Source organism: Elephantulus edwardii, unplaced genomic scaffold (genome assembly GCF_000299155.1).
Source record: "Elephantulus edwardii isolate Elephantulus edwardi_28Jun2011 unplaced genomic scaffold, EleEdw1.0 scaffold00007, whole genome shotgun sequence".
In the NCBI taxonomy this organism is placed as follows: Eukaryota; Metazoa; Chordata; class Mammalia; order Macroscelidea; family Macroscelididae; genus Elephantulus; species Elephantulus edwardii.
Genome location: NW_006399757.1, coordinates 37,145,272 through 37,167,256, shown reverse-complemented (window position 1 = coordinate 37,167,256; position 21,985 = coordinate 37,145,272). Strand labels below are relative to the sequence as shown.

At 42.8% G+C, this 21,985-nt stretch overlaps 1 protein-coding gene and 1 pseudogene across 1 annotated transcript in view; one reads left to right on the top strand and one right to left on the bottom strand.

Moving 5' to 3' along the window:
- MYOF (myoferlin) overlaps positions 1 to 21,985 on the top strand; it is a 189,817-nt gene that overhangs the window by 37,610 nt on the left and 130,222 nt on the right. The gene's annotated exons all lie outside the window — the stretch shown is intronic.
- LOC102873022 lies at positions 11,767 to 14,228 on the bottom strand (annotated as a pseudogene).

Here is a 21,985-nt window from a genome sequence, read left to right as displayed (position 1 = left end):
CTGTGGATTTGGTTTAATTTTCCTCAGCTTCAGCTTGAACTTGTATATGAGTAATTGGTGGTCTGTTCCACAGTCAGCCCCCGGCCTAGTTTTCACAGCTGATATTGAGCTTATTTAAAGACCTCCTCACATTTAGTAATGTTGCTACATTTTAAAAGTGTATATATGTCTTCGCCTCAGGTACATTTGGTATAATCTAAAGGCTGCACTGAAAACAGTTAAGGTAGGGTGACCATATGCCTTGATTTGACTGGGGACAGTACTAACTTACTCTTTGAGCACAATTATTATTATTATTATTATTATTATTATTATTATTATTATATCCGTTTAGCTAGATTTGAGTTAGTAAACTAGTGGACACATTAGACACTGGGTTTTTCCTTTGGCTTAATGATGTCAGACTCAGAAAGCCAGGGAAATGCTTTTCTAGTTCTGCACATCTGCCTGATGAGATCTTTTTTCCATGCTTCCTTTGCTGACCAATGTTCCCTGTGACTAGGGTGGTTTTGCTTGAGTTATTTAAATATATGAACAAGTTCACATGCTTTCCACTTGGTCAAAGATGTGGTGAAACTCATGTGAATTGTTCAGTGCCATTAAGTAACAAACACAAGGGAGCCCATGCTTTCTTTGTTTAGTGGGCAATCTGCCCCTGTTAATGTCCCATCTAAAGACTCTGTTGCTACTTGGCTAAGCAGTGGGCCTTCTCATCATTGTTGTTGTTGTTGATTGCGGTTGAGTAGAGCACAACGCATAGCAACACTATGAACAAAAGGCCTGAAGTCTTTCTAGAACTATCATTATTTCTCAAAGTTCAGAGAGTTTCCAGAGACAAATTGTTTAGGAAGTGGGTGCCACCCCTTCTTCCATCATTAGCTGGGAATAATAACCTTTGCTCTAGTTTTCAAGTCCGTCTTATATGATCCTACAAGACAAAGTATACGAGTCCCATGGGGTTTCCAAGGTTGCAAATCTTTAAGGAAGTGGACTGTCTCATCTTTCTCCAATGGAGTGATGCATTCCAATCACCAGCTAGCAGTCAGACACATAATTCCCCGTGCCACTTGGGCCCCTAACCATGTAATACCAAAGACCACACCACCCACATCAGGTAGATTCTGACTCACAGAACCTTTTAGGAAAGAGTAGAACAGCCTCATAGGGTTTCAGACCTGCTATTGTTACAAAGCGGGAAAAGGATGGGAAATCTCCTCCCATGCAATTACCTGCCTCTGAAAACCCACGGAGGGTCAGCTATGGGTCAGTTCTGACTAAATGACACACAAAAACAACAGCATCATTACAAAACCAGGTTACCAGGTCTTTTGTCCTGGCAGAGCATCCAAACTACCCATCTCTCAGTTATCAGCTGAGAACGTAAACACTGTGCTACTCAAACTCTTTAAACAAAACATGGACTTGATCAAACCATCTGCATATCTCAAGGGAGGAAAAAACAAACCCACCCAGAAATAAGCCGAGTGGTTTAAAATATTTGTACATTTGGCCCCTGATTTTCTTGCTTTTTCTACTGAAGAGCTGACCTTTGAAGATCTGCTTACTGCTTTGTAGGAATGTGTCCTTCACCTGGAAGTGCTGGGTGGAGCCAGAGGAGTTTGCTACCAGTTTAAGGAATGTCCTGCCTCTTGGCTATCTTGTTGCCATGGAGACTCTTGCTGTGCAAATAGGAACTCTCTGCTGCCGCACTGGCAGTGTGCCGAGTGCCAGAAGACCAGCCCTGCCTTTGTTGCTGCACAGGAGCCCACGCCCGTGGAGGACTGGACTGGGGCGGTCTGCACAAGCCCAGTGCCAGCACAGCCACAGCAGCCCTTCTCAGGCATTGGCAGTGGTTGTCCTGATGAATACAGACTGTTTTCCTGACTTCATAGTCATCCAACCAGCTGTATAGACGGCATGAGGGTGAGAGAAGAAGCCACAGAGCTCTTGGTCATGTGACAACCATGAAGTGATAATTTTGGCTGAAATATGGAGAGTGGAAGGATTTCCCCAGAGGCTATAAAATAAGAATTCTCTTTGTAGACAGGTGATGGCTATCACTTAGTGAGCTCTTGACATGGCACAAGGGCTTTAAGACTCTTTGCACGACCTCATCCTTCCTAGTTTGAACTTCTCAATATCCTTGAAAAGCACACTGATGATTTGAGGCTCTGGAAGTTTGAAGCTAAGAACCTGCTCCTTCGGCATCTGGTTCTGCTATCAATTTACTGGAGCTCTGGAAGAAGAACCATCTTTAGGAGCCAAATATTAAAGGTGGCAGTTCATTGGTGTGGCAATTAATTATCTCAACTCTCTGGAGGACAAGTTCCAGCCGAGGTTTAAGATAAAAAAAAGTAAAACCCAAGAACAATGTTTGTCACCAAGTGTATGTTTTGTAGAAAAGTGTGGGCTTACGACTGTGCTTACAAGGAGACAGTAGAACATAATGATTGGAAACTGGACTTCTGGAAACAGAAAGCTGTGGGGTAAACTCCTAGCTCTACTGATTATTCTAGGGGACCTTGAGCAAAGTACTTAACCTCTCCAGACTTCATCATTAAAATGATCATAGTTTGGGACTTCTGCTTGTAGCTACTATGAATCAACAGTAACCAGACTTATTTGACACAATCTAAAAACTAGACAAAATATACCTAACAGTGGTTTTTAGATACAGGACATGGACTCACAGGGTAGTGACCCCTGGAGGGGGGAAGACAAATGAAGTGAGGCCCATGAGCGTCCAGCTGATTGCCCAGAGAGAGTTTGGAAGGTGCAGTGTAGGGGGAATAGACCTGAGTAGTCCTGGTCTCTCTCAATGTTGAGAAGATGACCTTGTGAGTCTATGGAGGTCAAGATGGCTGAGGCCCTGGAGAGGTGAGAGCCACCCAGAAAGGGGAGTTCTGGAAGATTCTCCTTGATTCTTCAGCTGAGTACTGATCAGTACATGGCTGTGAGGAAATTACCTGAAGTAGGGGAAAAGGTCAGTTGAAAGAATCAGGAAAAACAATCCTTGGAGCTCACCTAAAGATAGACATAGTTTCTGTTCTCATAAGCTATGGTGGAAAAACCTTGTCATTCTTAGAGGAAGAATACTTAAAAGGATTTTATCTCAGTAATGTGGAGAAAAAAACAAACAAAAAACCAATAGAAACTGAACCAGAAATGGTACAGATGATAGTACCAGTAAACCAACTACTATACCTATATTCCATAGATTGAGGATGATGGAGGAATGTGTGGGTATGTTAACTAGCGATATGGCAAATATGAAAAAGAAGGGATCCAAATTGAACTTTAGGGATGAAAATTATAATGTCTGAGATAAAATGACTGTAATTATCTCTCTGACTTTACATTTCTAGCATTCTTTTCCCTCTCCTCCATATGTGTGTACTTGGCCTTGCAAAACCACCATCACACACACACATACATGTATGCAGAATCAAATTACAAACATTATCTGAATTGAAACAATCCTTGTGGAAGACATCTGCTGTGCTTTATTGTAAGAAAGAGATAACTCAAGACCCAATGATACATCTAGAATGATGCTTACCCAACTTCTTACCCAAGAAAATCTGTAAGAATTCAGCTGTGATTATGAGCATGAGGCTATTTTAGATTTCTACTCTTCTATTTATGGAGCTCTGGTGGTCTAGTCTGCAGGGGATTGTGCTGCTAACCCAAAGGTAACACTCTCCGATGCTGGTTCAAGTCCACCAGTGGCTCTGCTGAAGAGAGATGGGCAATCTCTTCTTGTGTGATTTACAGCCTCAGAAAACCCAATGGAGGGTCAGCTATGAGTTGGTTCTGACTCACAGACAGTGAGGTGATGACTTATTGACAAGATCATTCTGAGAGAATTTATTGTTATAATGATTGCTCCCTAGAGGCAAGGATGGTGGGCCTTCACCTCACAAACTTTGGGCATGTATTTTGTCAAGAGAGGCCAATCCTAGAAAAAAGATGCATCATGCTAGGAAAGGTAGTTGTTGTTATTGTGTGTGCTATTGAATCGACTGCAACTCATAGCGACCCTATGCACATTAGCTCCGAACTCTTCTCTATCCTGAGCCAACCTCACTACCTCTGACACACCTATCCTCATTACCCCAGTGATTGTGTCAGTCTGTCTCATCTGAGGTCTTCCTCTCCTGTACTGTCCCTCAACGCTTGCAAGCATGATATCCTTCTCCAAAGACTGGTCCCTCCTGGGTACGTGCCCAAAGTATGCGAGACAGAATCTTAAAATCCTTATTTTCAAGGAGCAGCTTGCTTTCACCTTCTTCAGGACAGGCCTTGGCTTTCCATGGAGAGGTCAATACTCTTCTCCAGAACACCAACTCAAAGGCAGCAATTATTTCTGTCATCCTCTTCTGTTCTCATCGTCTCTTCTGAGTAAAAGGCTTGTCTGCCAGATATTGCTCTAAGTTGAACATCTAAGTTAAGGTAGATTAAGGAGAAGAATTGGCCATCCACTTCCAAAACAACAGGCCTTCAAAGACCCTATCCACAATAGAGGAAAGGTAGAGGGTTATTGAAAGAGAAGACCCTCGAAGAGATGGATTCACATAAGAGACTAACAATAGGCTTGAACGTGGTGGAGATTGTGAGGATGGCGCAGGATAGGGCAAGGGCCTGATCTACTGTTCATAGATCACAGGGTTGCTATGAGTCACAGTTGACTTGACAAAACCTAAAATCAGCAACAACAATAATACTTCCTTAATTAATCATTGTTGTTGTTATGTGTTGTTGAGTTGCTGGCGACTCATAGCCACCCTATGTACAATAGCCCTGAAATCTGCTCTACCCTGATTATTTGTTTATGAATTAATTAATTAATCACAAACATAAAAATATATTTTACATAATTAAAGAAAAAACCTTCCATTTCCTCATGAATAGCATAATAGTTTATTGTGGATTTATCAAATCAGGCACTTTGTTAAAAATATTCCATACATAACTTCATTTAATCTTTATAACAGTCCTAGGAGTCAGACATTCCTCTAGGTCATATAGCCCTGGTGTACAATTTGCCGTCCCAGGGTCACTTGTGGTTGCTGTGAGGCTGAACACTGACACGGATGTGTCAAATGCGTTAATGGTTGGCTACCCAATGCGGACTGAGAGTGGGGTGGAGCTCCAAAGCTTAAACAAGCGTGGAAGGAGGAGTGGCATCCACTTCCATAATATCTTTCCTCCGAAAAACCAATGAACCTGGAGAGAGGATGAAAGGCACCCAAGCGTCGAGGACTCTCCTTCATAGGGTTGCTATGAGTTGCCTGCGACTCAACGGCATTTAACAACAACAACATCAGGAGTCAGATAACCTTTTCTCCCATTTGCACATGAGAAAAAGAAGGCTCAGAGAGGGTAATATTATTGCTTACATTTCCCTGTCTACTTATATGTAAGCACATCGATTTAACCTAGATGTGTTAAAATCCTTTTAAACAAGAGTCTAGACCTTCAAGCCATTTATTCTACCTCTGTGTGTGTGTGTGTGTGTGTGTGTGTGTTTAGATGAGCAGCTAGGATGTGAAAGTTCTGAGATTATAGAATTTGAGAAAGACAAAAAGGCAAGTGTGTTATTGTTGTTGTGTATCACTGAGTTGGAACCAACCCCCAGCTAACCCTCCAGTGAGTTTTCAGAGGCTGTAAATCATACAAGAGGAGATTGCCCATCTTTCTCTCCTGGAGCAGCTGTTAGATTCAAGCTGCATAACTTTGCATTGGCAGCACAATCTCTTACCACCAAGCCAGCAGAGCTTCCTGTTACTGTTAGGTGTCATCAAATAGGCTCCAACTCATATACAACAGATTGAAGCCCTGCTTAATTGTGTACTCTCCTCACAAGTCCCTTGAACGAGTAACTTGTCCAATCCATCTTGTTAACTGTCTCTTCTCTTTTGTTGACCTCTGTTTTCCATGGGATACCTTCTCCAGGCACTAACCACTCCTGTTAACATGCCCAAAGTATCCATCACCCTTGCTTCTAAGGGGTGTCCTGGCTGCACATCATTCAAGACATATTTATTTGTTCTTTTGACCTTCTACAATATATCCAGCTGTCTTCGCCAACACTAGAATTCAAAGGCATTGGTTGTTCTTCAGCCTTCCTTCTTGTTTTTGTTATGCACCATCGAGTCACCTATGACTCATGGTGACTCTATATACAACAGCCCCAAAGCCTGCCCTGTCCTGAGCCAGTTTCAGTGATTCTAACACACCAGCCTCCTTTGCTCCAGGTACTGAACCAATCCATCTCATCTGGAGTCTTCCTCTCCTGTGCTGTCCCACCATACTTTCAAGTATGATGTCCTTCTCCAAGGACTGGTCTCTACTGGCTACGTGTCCAAAGTATGTGAGACAGAGCTTCAAAATCCTAGCCTATAAGGAGAAACTTGGTTTCACCCTCTCCAGGACAGACCTATTTGTTTTCTTGGTGATCCATGGTATGTTCAAGACTCTTCTCCAGCACTACAACTTGAAGGCTTTGATTTTTCTTCTTATCCTTATTTTTATTCTTTCATCCTTAGTCATTGGCCAACTCTCTGATACTTAGCAAGTAATTGTGAAGACCATGGCCTGAATTAGGCTCACTTTAGTTTCTAGACTGACATTGTTGCTTTACCCTAGAGAGGTCCCTGACAGCAGATTTTCCCAATTCAATTTGTTTTTTGATTTCTTGACTGCTGGTGCCAAGAGTGTTGATTGTGGAGCTGAGCAAGCTGTAATTGTTAACAACCTCCATCTCTTCTCTGTCTATCATGATGTTGTCAATTGACCCAGTGGTGAGAATCTTAACTGTCCAAATTTAGCATGCATGTGAAACAGCTTCTTGAACAAAGATTTCCTAATGTAAAAAAACCCCAAAAACTTCAGAAAGACTGTGGTTTAGAATGAAATCAATTTGGTGGTGTAGTGTGGTATCACTTACAAGAGGTTTTCATTTCCTGGTATACAGAAGACTTTGTCTTTGTGTTTTAATGCTTTTATATCCCCAATCAATGAGATCCCCCTTCAGACCCAGCATGTGTACATATGTTAGCACATTTATTGAGGTGCTTCTGAAACCTCCTCGCCTCTCATTGCGGTTCCAAGTCCTTTTACTGATAAATGTAGGTTTTTACTATCTAAAGAGGTGGGGGGACCTAGATGTTGCTGTAGAACAAGATTCAGTTTTGATTTCTATTTTGGTTTGTTTTTTCAAGAGAACATTGAAACAGTGGGAGGATGGAAACTGTCCCTGGACACTGACGGGAGAGGGGGAGGTAATTTCAATAGCTGGTGGCGTCTACTTAAAATTTTGCAAATAATGGCGGGTCAAGCCTTGAAGAAAAGCAGAGAGGTTGACAAAGAAAGTAATTTTATAAAGAGCAGTAATTGGTTACTAACTTCTCTTTGGAGGATGATGATTGCTTAGCAGAGGAAGCTTTATGGCCTGTGAGTCATTTTCAAGGTCATTAGACTAATTTCAGTAATATATAATTAATATGTGTCCTAGTGGGTAAGGAATTGCACTTTCAACCCAAAGGCAGTGAATTTGAATCCACCAGCTGCTCCTTGGTAGAAAGATGAATAATGATCTTTTTTTTTTTAAGAGTAGAACAGAAATGCCACTCTTTTTTTTAAAAGATAATTTTTATTTATTTATTTATTCTTCTTATATGTGTACCGTCAAATTGGATCTGACAGGTACAGGAGGCGATTGTTCCTCCTTCTTCAGCAGAGCATCTGGTGGATTTGAACCGCGCACCTCTGGGATTGCAGTGCAGTTTTCTGCCACTAGGCCACCAGAGCTTGCCGAATAATGATCTTTTGTGTGATTTACAACTTCTGAAAACCCACTGGAAGGTCAGCTAAGAGATGATTCCGACTCGATGCAATGAATTTTAGTTTTAACTCATTCAGCAAATACTTATAGATACTGTATGTCAGCAGCCACTGTAGGTGCTGGGACTACTCCGTGTCTTTCACAGGGTTTAAGTCAGAGAGGAAGGAATAGACGATAAATAAATAACTATACAGTACACTACCCCCACAACTGGAGCAGTAAACAACACTGTGGTAAATGGAGAAAAGCTTGATGTTGTCAAGGGCTTGCTTTTATTTGGATCCACAGTCAAGGTCTATGGAAACAAAAGTTAAAAAGTCAAATGACCTACTGCAAGAAATGTTCCTGCTGCCAAGGACTGCTTCAAAATGCTAAAGGGTGAGGGTGTCTGTTTAAAGACGGAGGTATACTTTATTCAACCCGTGGTATATTTTTAGAAATCTTTAAATGCTTGTAAGGAGCTCTGGTGATGAGGTTCATAGGTAATGGCGCTGTTAATGGAATAGTCGCACCTCTCTGGCAGTTCAAATCCACTAACAGCTCTGAGGGGAAGCAATGGGCCATCTCCGCCTGTGCAATCTGCAGCCTCTCAAAAAGTCACTGCAGGGCCAGCTATGAGTCAGTTCTGATCAGGCAGCAATGAATTTTCTTTTTGTTAAATGCATGCAAAAATTGGAAAATTCAGTTATTTCATATGTTTCATGATAGTCAATTGCTTCATAGTTATGTGAGAATTAGACAAGGAATAAAGAAGGAGAAGTGATGCCTTGGATTACGGTGTTAGTGAAGAGTATTAGAGATACTGTGAATTGCCAAAAACCACACAAATTAGTCTTGGAAAAAGTGCAGCCAGTGTGCTTCTGAGAAACAAGACAGTGAGACCCCATCTCACATCCTTTGGACATGTTAACAGAAGGGGCCAGTCTTTGGAAAAAGATACCATGCTTGGAAAAGTAGAGGGTCTGTGAAAGAGAAGAAGCCCGTCAGACGGATTGTCACAGTAACTGCAACAACAGACTCCAGCACAGCAGAGATTGTGAGAATGGCATTGGGAATGATTTCATCCTTTTGTACACAGTGTTCGTATGAATTGAAGCCAATTCTCCGCACTCGACAATAATAACAATTATATAAGCATTTCTTTTATCTATTACGTGGGGTTATTCTTCTATAGCAAACTATCTTAGGAGGAGTATGACTGTAAAAAAAATTCATATCTCACTGCTTTGGATTTTATGAAAATCCAGTTTAATTTTTCACTGAGAATGAAAAAATGTCGGCAAAACGTATGGGTGGTGTATGTAACACTTCAAGTGGAAAGGACTTGAAAGAAGAAACTGGTTTAAAGAACTTGGTGTACTGACCATATAGAAATGGGTGTGCATAGTTACAAAGAGTTCTTATCTGTGCATTTCTTTCCCATGCCCAGACCTCTGCATAGTTAACCTTGCCTTGCAGTGATTTAGGCCCTGCTTGAGTCCAGACCAGCCATCCATCCCTGGAGCACTGACCTAGAGTCACATCTGTGTTTCTTTTCCATCCTTTCTTCTTGAATTGTCTATTGGAATAATAAAAGGTAATTGTGAAGCACTTACCACATCACCCCTCTTTAGTCCTTAAAGTAATACTGTGAAGTAGAAGTTATCATTATTACCATCTTACAGATAAGAAAACCGAGAGGCACACAAGTTAGGTTGAGTATAAGTGAATCAGTTCTACCTTGCTCTCTCTTGGAACAAGTACAGTCAGAGTGCTCTTTAGAAGACTAGATGGTGAAGTGCGTGTTACATTTATTTTGGGCATGTTGTCATGAGGGTCCAGTCTCCGGAGAAGGACATCATGTGTGGAAAAGTAGAATGTTAACAAAATAGAGGAAGATCATCAATGAGATGGCTTGTGATAGGAACTGCTACAATGTGCTGAACCACAGAGGAGAGTATGAGGATGGGACAAGATTGGGCAAAGTTTTGATTAAGTTGCTGTGAGTTGGAATCAACTCTATGGCCCCTAACAAGAACAACAGCCTAGCTCTAAAATTCATGTTCCTGACCACTATGCTATAGAGTCCCTTTGTTTTAGAATTTCTTGGTATTTGGTGAGTAAATAAATGAATGAAGACTCCTACCTTAACAGACTAGGGAATTAGAGACATAATTTGACAACTCTGTTGACCCATCAAAACAGTCAGATGTAAACGTAGAACCTTGAGTTAATTAACAGAAATTATCAAGTGAAATAGCAAAATCACAGGCTATAGTCATTTATTAAAGAAATAACTCTTGGCAGCTATTTGACTAGTTAACCTGCTTCTTGAAGTCACAAAACAACTCTTTGGCCTTACTACTCAGGCAGACATCACCACTGTACTCATTGCAATTAAGTGCTTACCAACTCATGGCTGTCCCATGTATTGTATAAGGGGACGGAGCTCCATGGGTTTTATTGGCTATGGGTCAGTTCTGACTTGACAGCACACAACAAAAACAACAATCTGTTTGGAAGTAGACCAATAGATCTTTCTTCTATAATGCAGTTGGACAGGTTCAAACTGCCAACCTTTTTGTTAGCAGCCAAGTACAAACTAGTATTGTCCAGGGACTTCCACACTGAACAGAAGGACTTCACTTCAGAGATCTGGGCTTCCTTTCAGAACCTCTCCTTCTTAAAGTGATGTAATTTGCCTCAGTGGGGCAAGGGGCCAAGGGCGACGGCTAGGGCCCAGGAAGAAGGGAGGTTGTTGCTGACCATGACTCATGCAAATTCTGCAACATCTCCAAGCTAGGTCAGTGATTCCAAAGCCAGATTATGAAGTTGGTTAGAAATGTGGGGGGAGCTCTGGTGGCCTAGTGGCAAGAAGCTGCATTGCAATCCCAGAGGTATGTGGGTTGAATCCACCAGATGCTTTACTGAAGAAGGAGGGGGAATCTCCTCCTGTACCAGTCAGATTCAACTTGATGGTACACACACACACACACGCACACACACACACACACACCCACACCCCACAATTTAAAAAAGAAACGTGGGAGTTTGGACTACACCCAGGGAAGGCTGTACACAGTCAGTTTGGGAACCACTGACATGGACCAGCATTTCTCAGTTTATCAAAATCCATGCCCTATTTTGGTGACCAGAATACAAATCTCAAGGTTCTCTGGCAATCCTGTATGGAATAAGGAGAGGGAATCGAAGAAGGGCTTGGCTCTCGAGGCCTGCCTGGGAGACTTCAATGAAATTTTGCTAACTACAGTCAATTTGGACAACTCAGATGATGAGTTGCATTGCTTGTCCAAAGACCGCACATCTCAGGCAGTTTAAACCCACCAGTAGCTCTTTGGGAGAAAGATGAACAGTCTCCATCTACTGTGATTTACAGCCTTGAAAACCTGTTAGAGGGTCATTATGAGGATTGAGGGCGAGAGAGAGAAAGAGAAAATCAGTCTGCTTTATTAAATTATTCTATCATTCTTAAAAGGAAGATATATTTCTGTTTCTATTTAATTTCCCAAAGGAGTATGAAACATACTAAAGTGACATAATAGATTAGAAGAAATCAGCCCACTCACAAAAAACACTCCTGGATAATGATGTTTTGGTTGCTGAGAATATTCAGAATATTATTTCAAATTGGTAAAATTCTGGACAATCTAAAAACTGAGAGTTCAAAAGCAGCAGCTACATTCACAGATAAGTTTACGTGAGACACACATACACAGCCACTCGTTTTGTATTTTTTTTTCTCTTCGATGTATCTGGAAAAAGGGCCAAGGTCATTGACCCTCAAAATAAGTGATTTTGTACATTCCAGTGCATAGAAAAAAAAGAAGAAAAGACACTTTGAAAGTGACTTAAAGGCATTTTGAAATAGGTCCTTGTCAATCTGAAATGGAAGGACTAGAGCACAGGGCTTGTGGGGTTCATTAGCTTGAGCTCGCCTCTGTTTTGGCTGCGGTAGACTCAGTCAGAGCTGTTTCCTCTAAGTCTTCTGGGTTCTCATCGTCATCATCGTCGTCGTCGTCGTCGTCACTATCATCATCCTGGGGATAGAGGTTTGGGTATTTCTGCATGCATTCCTGCATGGCCTGGGACTGGTCTACGCAGTCTGACCCCTTGACATTCTCCGTGCTGTAGTGGAAGCAGGAGAAGGCGGACTTGAACTGCCCCCCACAGGGCCCACTGGCCATTCCTTCCAGGTACGGGCTGTGCCCGTTAAATGTCTCTAATTGGCAATATCAATCCATGCTCCGCATATGGATCATCAGCCACCAGCTAGCTCCGCATTGCTTGGCGTTTCATGGTCCTTTTTGGTCACAGATATGATTCGATCCTTTCCTTTTTGCTGGCAGTAGCCTGTGGCAACACCCAGCACTTAGACTCGGCAGAGAAAGCAGCGACAGATTGTAACCATTTTTAAAATAACTTATTGCCAGGAAATGAAAAGATGAATTGCGATGGGAAAGTCTGCTGTCAGAGACCTCTCCAACGTACTGAAGAGCAATGATGTCAGTCTGAAAACTAAGGTGCACCTGATCCAGGCCATGGTCTTTGCAATTACTTGCTATGCATCAGACAGCTGGACAGTGACCAAGGATCATAGAAGGAGAGTTGATGCCTTAGAGCTTTGGTGCTGGAGAAGAGTATTGAACATACCATGGACTGCAAGGAGAACAAGTTTGTCCTGGGGAGGGTGAAGCCAGGCTGCTCATTGGAGTCAAGGATTCTGAAGCTTCGTCTGACATACTTTGGACATGTAGCAAAGTGGGATCAGTCCTTGGAGAGGGACATTATGCTTGGGAGGGTGGAGGGACAGTGCAGCGGAGGAAGACCCTTTATGAAGTGGGTTGATTCAGTCACTCACAGCACATAACAACAACAAGCAATTGCCATAGAGATGGCACCAACTCACAGCTGACTCTCCAGTGGGTTTCCAAGGCTGGAAACTGCATGGGAGGAGATTGTCTTTTTCCAGCGGAGGGCTGGTGGGTTAGAGCTACCAGAGAGGTGTGAGCTTTGGGTCAGAAGAGCAACTCCCTTTAGACCACACTGTGAGAGCTCCCGCTGCAGAAGGTGGAGGCTGTATTATCACACACGACTGTTCTGAGTCAAAATCTACTCGACGGCACCTAATGCGATGACACAGAATGGCTGTGTGTGTGGTTTTTTTAAGCAGCACATGTCCCCTTCTCCCAGCTGCTGCAACACTGACTGTTTCCCACCCTAGCCCTGCTGCCTAATGAATCACTGTTTTAGGTCATTCTTCCTCAGGTTTCCACAGGTAAAAGAATGATCTGAGGTCAAGTCTGACTCGGAGCTCTAGGAATCTGCCCCTTAACCAAATGCCCTGGTGGTTCTGATATAGGGAACAACATCCAGAGAGTTTATGCAGCGGGCAAGTGTGAGCCAGCTGTGAGAGTCAGGAGGGTCCCTTCCTATCATGACGAGGTGAGTGAACCAAGCAGGTGCCCCGTATTTTACTTGCCTAGGGCTCCCTACAACTGGCTCCTCTATTGCTCGGGTTGGGAACCAGGTGTGTACTGGACTTCCTTATCTTTTTTTGGCTTGGAACCCAGTGGTCCAGGAAAGGGGTTATGAGTGAGGCAGGGACACAGCCCCAAGAAGGAACCCTACAGGCCTCAGAAAGTATAAAAGTCACTGTCAAGTTTATTCCACCTGATGGTAGCTACATGTGTCAGGGTAGAACTGTGTTCCATGCTGTTCTCAGTGGCTGAATTTTAGAAGCAGCTTAACAGATCTTTCTACCTAGGCACTTTAAAGTAGACTTGAACTGCTAATCTTAGGTTGAATATATTAACCATTTGTACCACTGCGGAACCCCACAGGCCCGGGAGCAGCTCAGGACAGTGTTTCCCTGGTCCAGTTGGGAATTACGTACTAATTCCCCCTCAGAGGACGGGGAGTTGGAACCGTGCTGCCATTAGAAAGCATAGCATGTGATTTCTTTTCCAGGCTCCAACTGGAATTTTTCCTTTCCTTTGTGAAGGAATTTCCAGTAAATCCTCCCCCAGTAATCCGTGTGGACTGTGTTCACAGGACAACTTCACAGACACGAGCTCCCCTGACTGAGAACCCAGCCAGGAAAGCCCTTATTTCAGAGTCTCAGGCTTTTGCTGACATTTGGGCTGATGCTAATGGAGAGAATGTGTTCCATTTCTCTGGTAAACACAATGTTGTTGGTGGTGGTGGTGGTAAGTGCCCTCGAGTCTGCTCTGATTCACAATGATATACAACAGGATGAAAACACTGCCTGGTCCTGCTCCATCCTCAAAGCCACCACTGTTTTGAGCCCGTTATTGTCGTCACCGTGTCCCCGTCTCATTGAGGTTCTTCCTCCTTTTCACTGACCCTCTGCTTCCCCAGGCATGCCGTCTATCTCCAGGGATTGGCCCCTCCTGCCAGCATGCCCAAAGTATGTCAGATGAAACTTTTCCACCCTTTCTTCAGCTGTGTATCTGCCCCCCCCACCCCCGCCAAGCTGTCTATTTTAAGAAGAAAAAAAGAAAAACAGCTGAAGACTTTCCTGACCAACAGTTACATGCCCAAGTGGAGTCATCATTTATAATTAACTCCTATTTTCCAATCATAATAACTAATTTTCAAGTAATTGCTCCAATCCATGGCTTAGGGTTAGTTCATCACAGAAACCCAACTAGAAACTACATTAACATTCTCAGAGCTAAAGAAATCGGAGCATGCCTGGCTTTTCCTCATTTTATAATACATCTGGGTTTGATTAATTCCACCAGGAAAGCGGGATAGCCAAAGGGTCTTGAAATCCTTTCACATATAAAGTTTCCTTTTGAGACCAGGGTTCCTCTGTTTTAATGTGTCGTGAGTCCATGGGGAGACTTTTATTTTTCCATAAAATACAGAGCAAAGCTTTCCTTTTGCTATTGCTCGGTAATAGGCTAGCATGTTTACAGCATGAGTAATATGAAGGAAAAAGAATTCGTGGTTTGGTGTCACCTCCTTTAAAGGAAATTGGCTTATGATCCTACTGAACTGTTCTTATCCCCCTTGTAGGAGGCTAAATCATCACTCTCCAGTCTCCCAGTATTTTGTATCTAGGCAAGATCATAGAAAATAGACCCTGGGCCAGGCTGCCTTTCGAATCTTCTGCAGACTTCAGACTTACCCTTTGGGGATGACTTATTCACTTCACAGTTAAAATTCTTAGAAATTTTTATGGTTTGGATTTTTCTTCACTGCAGCCTAGCTGTAAAAATATCCTTGGGATAAAGTCTTTCCAGGCTTTCATTTAAATTCTGTCTTTACTTTAGAGAGGGCAAAGAGAGTGTGTGTGAGAGAAAGCAGCCCTGATGGTTTAGTCCATTCTGTGTTGTATTGATAGATTAAACAGTGGTGGTTCAAATCCACCAGCTGCTCTGTGGATAAAAGTAGAAGTAGTCTAGTCTTGTTAAGTATGGATGTTGTTGGATGGCGCCAAGTATGACCCATCATGACCCTATGAACAATAGAGCTGAACCTTGACCTATCCTGTGCCATCCTTACAATCTGTGACATACTTGAGCTCATTGGAGCAGTCACTGGAGTCATTGGAGTATCAATCCATCTCACTGAGAGGACGGGATATCTTCCTCTCTTTCATTGACTCTTCACCTTTCCAAGCATGATGTCCATTTCCAAGGAACAACACCTCCTAACAACATACTCAAAGTACGTGAGACAAAACTTTGCCATCCCAGCTGTACTCTAAATCCAGCGGAGAATCACTGTGAGTCACAATCAATTTGCAGCACTTGAGGGCTTTGGCTTAAATGTAGATAACACCCTAAAAAAAGAAAACACAAATCCTCACAGCTGGACCAGTAAGCAACACCATGATGAATGGAGAAAATATGGAAGTTGTCGAAGGTTTCATTTTACTAGCATCCCACCCTTAGAAGCAACAATCAAGAAATAAAATAATGTACTTCATGCGATGGACAAATCTGCTGTCAAGGACCTCTTTAAAAGTATTAAAGAGTAAAAAATGTCACTTTAAAGACTAAAGTGCACTTTCAAGACTAATACAAAGCCATGGTATTTTCAATTGCTTCATATACATGTTACGATTGGGTAATGAAAAAGAAAGTTAAAGATTAATTGATGCCCTTACATTGCAGTATTGGTAAGATTATTGAATAAACCATGGACTGCCAAAAGAAGCAGCATATCTATATTGAGAGATGTTCAGGCTGAGTGCTCCTGAGAAGCAGAAATGATTAGACTTTGTCTTATAAACTTTGAACATGTTATCAGGGGGGTTGGGGGCAGTCCTTGGAGAAGGTAGAGAGAGGGTCAGTGAGAGAGAGGAACACCTTCAATGAGATGAATTGACACAGTGACTGCAATAGTGGACTTAAACAGAGATTGTGAAAATGGCACAGGATAGGGCAAGATTTTGTCCGATTGTTTGTAGTGTCACTATGTTTTGAAGTCAGCCTGGCATATGCATATACACATACGTATACATACATACAACCAAACCTCAAATCCACTACCCTTGTGGTGATTCCAATTCTTAGCAACTTTTTCTTTCGTTTCCCAAGACTACAATTCTTCCTCCTGTGGACTCAAACTTCCAGCCTTTTGATTAGTAGCCCAGTATATTATACACTATACCATCAGAGCTCCTATATGTGTATATGCACATACACATACATGTAGACATGCATGCTATTGTTGTTATGTTCCATCAAGCCACCTGTGACTTATAGCAACCTTAATGTACAATGGCTCTGAAGTCTGCCCTATCCTCAGCCAGTCCCACTGTCTTCAACACACCTACTTCCATTACCTCAGTCACTGTGTCAATTAATCTCATTTGGGGTCTTCCTCTCCTGTGTTATCCTTCCACACTTCCAAGCATGATGTCCTTCTCCAAGGACTGATCCTTCTTGGGTATATACCCAAAGTATGAGACAGAGCTTCAAAATCCTTGCTTCCCAGGAGCAGCCTGGTCTCAACCTGTTTGTTCTTTTGGTAGTCTTGATATGTTCAATGCTCTTCTCCAGCAGCACAACTCAAAGGAATAGATTATTCTGTTATCCTTAGACAGTGTCCAGCTTCCTGATGTAAAAATAATTGCAAAGACCATGGCATGGATCAGGTGCATCTTAATCTCTAGACTGACATCATTGGTCTTTAGCACTTTGGAACGATCCCTGACAGAAGATTTCCCTAATGCAATTCATTTTTTTTTAATTTTCTGACTGCTGATGCCAAGAGTGTTCATTATGGAGCCAAGTAAGGGGATGTTGTTAATAAGTTCAACCTCATCTTCATCTATCATGGTGCTGCCATTTGGCCCAGTGGTGAGAATCTTTGTCTTCTTGATATTGAGCTTCAATCCATATTGAAGACTATAGTCATTGACAGTCTGCAGCCACCACTTCAGGTCCTTAGTATCAGCCAGCAATGTTGTGTCATCTGCAGAATGCAGGTTATTGATGAAGAGCAGAGAAACTAAGTCACAAAAAGATAGTCCTGGAGCAAAAGCTCAGAGGCAAAGAGCTTTCACCAGAATTGCCTCTGAGAGAACTCCTTCCCTAAAGCTGGTACCTGGAATTCAGGTTTAAAGCCTCCTAAGCTCACAAAAGACCAGCAGTAGTGTGAGAGAACAGCAACAGCTCAAGGTATAAGGCATCATGAAAATGACTTGAGAGGCCTGAACCATCATATCAAGGGCTACCTGGGGGAAGGGAGGTGCTGGCCGAGGTGGAAGAGGATCCTGGTGGGGTGGGGAAAGGGACAGGACCAAGAAACATGTGCCAAAGAGGGAGACCGACCAACACTCAATCTATTGGTTACCTTTCTACTGGGGAAGTGTCTTTCATCTGTTCCTTTCAGGAAAAAAAATGCTTGTCTGTCAGATATTGTTCTAAAGCTGAACATTCAAATTAAGACAGGCTATGAAGAAGAATTGGCCATCCATCCACTTCTGAAATAACATGCCTTCAAAAACCCTATGTATAGAATGTATGAACGCATACATAATTTTCCCCTATTTCTTCTATGAAAGCATCTACATTTTATGGTGAAAAAGCAGAAGTTAAGAACTGAGACTAAAGGTTCTGAAAGAGGGAATTGTAGTTAGATTTTCTAACTGGTTGCATTTATTTGAAAGTATTTCTAGTTGGTCATTTACCTTCCCCTAGGCGAAGGGAAGGTTTCTGTTGTGCATAGGGTTTTCAGAGGCCTGCTATTTCAGAAGTGGGTGGCCAATCCTTCTTCCTAGTCTGTCTCAATCTGAATGTTTAGATTTAGAGGAGTATCTGACAGACAGCAATTTGTGGAGCAGTTAAAGATAAATCCCTTATTGTGGAGTTAAGCATTAGTTACAGTGTTGACCCCACCCTTAGCCACCCAGTGCCTTGACCCACTTACTTCCCAGCTCCACCCTCCACCAGGATAACCCTTCACATCTGCCAAGTCCCTTCAGAAAATATCTTCCATTGTCCAACCCATGATCTGACAGCTTGTATCTTAAGCTTTCTTGGCTTCTGTGATTCAAAAAACGTCAACTGCTGACATTTTTCTTTTGACCAGTGTCTCTTAAGTTTAGTTGTGCTGTCTCCAAGGGAAGGTGACGTGTCCCGTAGAACTCCTGGTTAGATTATGTTTTCCTTTCTGCCAGTTTTTCTGTGTACCTCTGAAAGACGCCTCTTCGTTGTTATCTGAGGTGGCTTCCTTGTGCACCACTTTCAGGCTTCCCTTCCGCCCAGGAGCACACTTGTCGCAGTTCCCAAGGGCCTCTTCCCACCGAGAGGCTGGGCTCTATGAGGAGAATTGTGGCATCAGGATTGGTGGAAGATCTATTAACAATCTCCGTTATGCAGATGACACAACCCTGCTTGCTGAAACTGAGGAGGACCTCATGCACTTGCTGCGAAGGGTCAAGGACTGCAGCCTTCAGTATGGACTGAGGCTTAATGTCAAGAAGACAAAGATTCTCGCCACTGGACCAATTGGCAGCATCAGGATGGATGACGAAGTGATTGAGAGCGTTCACAGCTTCAGTTTGCTCGGCTCCACGGTCAACACTCTTGGCGCCAGCAGTCAGGAAATCCAAAAGCGTATCGCGATGGGAAAGTCTGCTGTTAGGGACCTCTCTAAGGTACTCAGAAGCAACAGTGTCTCTCTGGAGACTAAGGTGCGCCTGATACAGGCCATGGTATTTGCAATCACTTGTTATGCATCAGAGAGTTGGGCAATGACTAGGGAGGACAGAAGGAGAGCATCAGAGAGTTGGACAATGACTAGGGAGGACAGAAGGAGAGTTGATGCTTTTGAGCTGTGGTGCTGGAGAAGGGTACTGAATGTACCCTGGACTGCCAGGAAAACAAACAGATTCATCTTGGAGAGGATTAAACCAGGCTACTCCTTGGAGGCAAGGATTCTGGGGCTTCGTCTGACATACTTTGGACATGTTGCCAGGAGGGTTGGGTCCTTGGAGAGGGACATCATGCTTGGGAGGGTGGAGGGACAGCGCAGGAGGGGAAGACCCTCTATGAGATGGATTGATTCGGTGACTGGGGTAATCGGGATGGGTGTGTCAGTGGCGGTGCGGTTGGCGCAGGATAGAGCAGGGTTTAGGGCTGTTGTGCATAGGGTCGCTATGAGTCGGAAACAACTCAACGGCACATAACAACAACAACAACAGGCGAAGGGAAAGCTGAAGACATGCATTGAGTCAGACATCCAGGGCCATAAAAGGCCAACAGTTGGACTTTGTGTTTTAAGCCTACTTTCTCTAGTTAGCCACATTCCCATTATTCTACATTATTATTACATTATTATCTCACATGTCACTATGCTCCTCATTTGTGCTGTTGGCCTAACCTTTCTTCCCTAAACCTTGTGTGAATTTGGTGGGCAGCGCATCCCACCACAGACTACACCAGGAATGTTCCTTGAGTAAACACTTAACATATCAGCCAATACTTTCTGGAAAGTAAAACCCAGTTTAGCATTCTGGATTATCCAACATAGAAAGAGTCTACAATGGTTTTGTTGTGCTTTGATTCCCGCCCCCCCCCCTAAAGTAGAAAGCACAAACTTTAAGAAAAAAAAGAAATACTAACACATTTGTTGGATTGGCACATGCAAAATTACCACATCTACAAACCTAACTTTGGACTTATAGAACTTTTAAAAAGTCTGAGGAATTATTTCCTTCCACCCAACTGATAACCAATAATAAAACAGGCAATAAAGAGTTGAGTGACTTGGCCAGTGTCTCAAAAGAGGTTGGGATCAAGTCAGAGAGTTATCTCATTCTGGGTTAGGAACTGTCCTACCCAGCCAGTCTTAATGGCCTGATGCATTCTGTAACTCTCTTGGAGAAATTGGCAACATTTGAGTGTTTCTGGTTATCATATCAGGGAACATAACATCTGAGGGTTGAGGCCAGCATTGTTGCTAAACAAGTCAGATTCCTTTAACAGAGAACTGCTCCAGTTCAAAATGTCAGCAGTGCAGAGATTGAGAAATGCTAATATAGCCCCAAACCAGCCATCTTTCCTCTTCAGCACTGTCCTGACACATTAGACTATTTGTTCTATGGTTTATTTATTGCTGATTGAGATTCAGATCATTCAGGCTTTAGTGAAAACAAGTCAGCACCTGCCTTAGATGTGCAGAATTGGTTAGTCTCTGAATCATAGGAGCTGTGAGCACTGAAATTCAGTTTGTGTTTCCACATCTCTCAAGGCAAATAGCTCATGTAGGCATTTAATACTAGTCCAATGGTTTCGAAACCTGAACTCTTCACATTTTGTTCTTTTAAAAACTTACTCAGACAGCCTTGTGGCTTACTGGAGTATTTTAAAAACTGAGGGGAAAAAATTCTTCTCAGGCTCAGATGGGGTCCTCAGGCTGAGAGAAAGAAAAAGCGATTTCCCCAGGGAAATTGTGTGGGAGTTCACCTCTGTCACCTGGGAGAAGTAGAGTAATGGGTAGATAGATCCCCCTTCTCAGAAAGGCAAAGGAATAAAAAGCCAAGTGTAGAGAAAATACATTAATGTAACCAGTCCAAGCAGAGCACAATGCAACAGTTCAGCAATTGCCAAAACCTCAATCATAATCCAACTACCTGGAACTCTCAGTGAATCAGAGTGGTGATGTTGTATGTGAAGCTGTTGGAATAATGAAAGGAGAGTGGAGACTTTTTATTTTGTTTTACTTATTAGTGTTTTTTTAAAATAATGTTCTAGCAGGTAAGAATGGAATTGAGGTCAGGAGTCAATCAGCTAGTATGTGGTAAGGGTGGGCTTGTTCTAAGGACCCCAGACACAGATTAGGTGACTACACATTATATGCTAAGCACAAGCCTGACCCTAAGACATCGATTTTTTAAAAAATTTAAGTTAAAGTTTACAAGTCATATCATCAGAGAGTTGGACAATGACTAGGGAGGACAGAAGGAGAATTGATGCCTTTGAGCTGTGGTGCTGGAGAAGAGTATTGAATGTTCCATGGACTGCCAGGAAAACAAACAGATTCATCCTAGAGAGGATTAAACCAGGCTGCTCCTCGGAGGCAAGGATTCTGGGGCTTCATCTGACATACTCTGGGCATGTTGCAAGGAGGGCCAGGTCCTTGGAGAGGGACATCATGCTTGGGAGGGTGGAGGGACAGCGCAGGAGGGGAAGACCCTCTATGAGGTGGATTGATTCAGTGACTGGGGTAATCGGGATGGGTGTGTCAGAGGCAGTGCGATTGGCACAGGATAGAGCAGGGTTTAGGGCTGTTGTACATAGGGTCGCTATGAGTCGCAAACGACTCGACGGCACATAACAATAACAACAAATGCAAATTACTTACAATGTCTTGTCAAACCCCTATTTTATATTGCCTGTTCCTTTACCCAACTTGCCAATTTATTAAATTTTTAAAAAAGTCTTGAATCCTCAGATACTGGTAAACATACCATTTAGATGGAAGCTAGTTAGGGGACTATTTCCTGGTGTGAGAGGGCAGGCTTCCTTCTACAAGGAGATGAAAAAGCCTGTCTCGTGCTCTGTCAGCTTTCACTGACTTCTGGGGCCTATTCAGGCTGCAGAGAGGGATCCCTCACTGATTCCTGTACTCTAATGTGTTAGCTGAGTGATTTCTTCC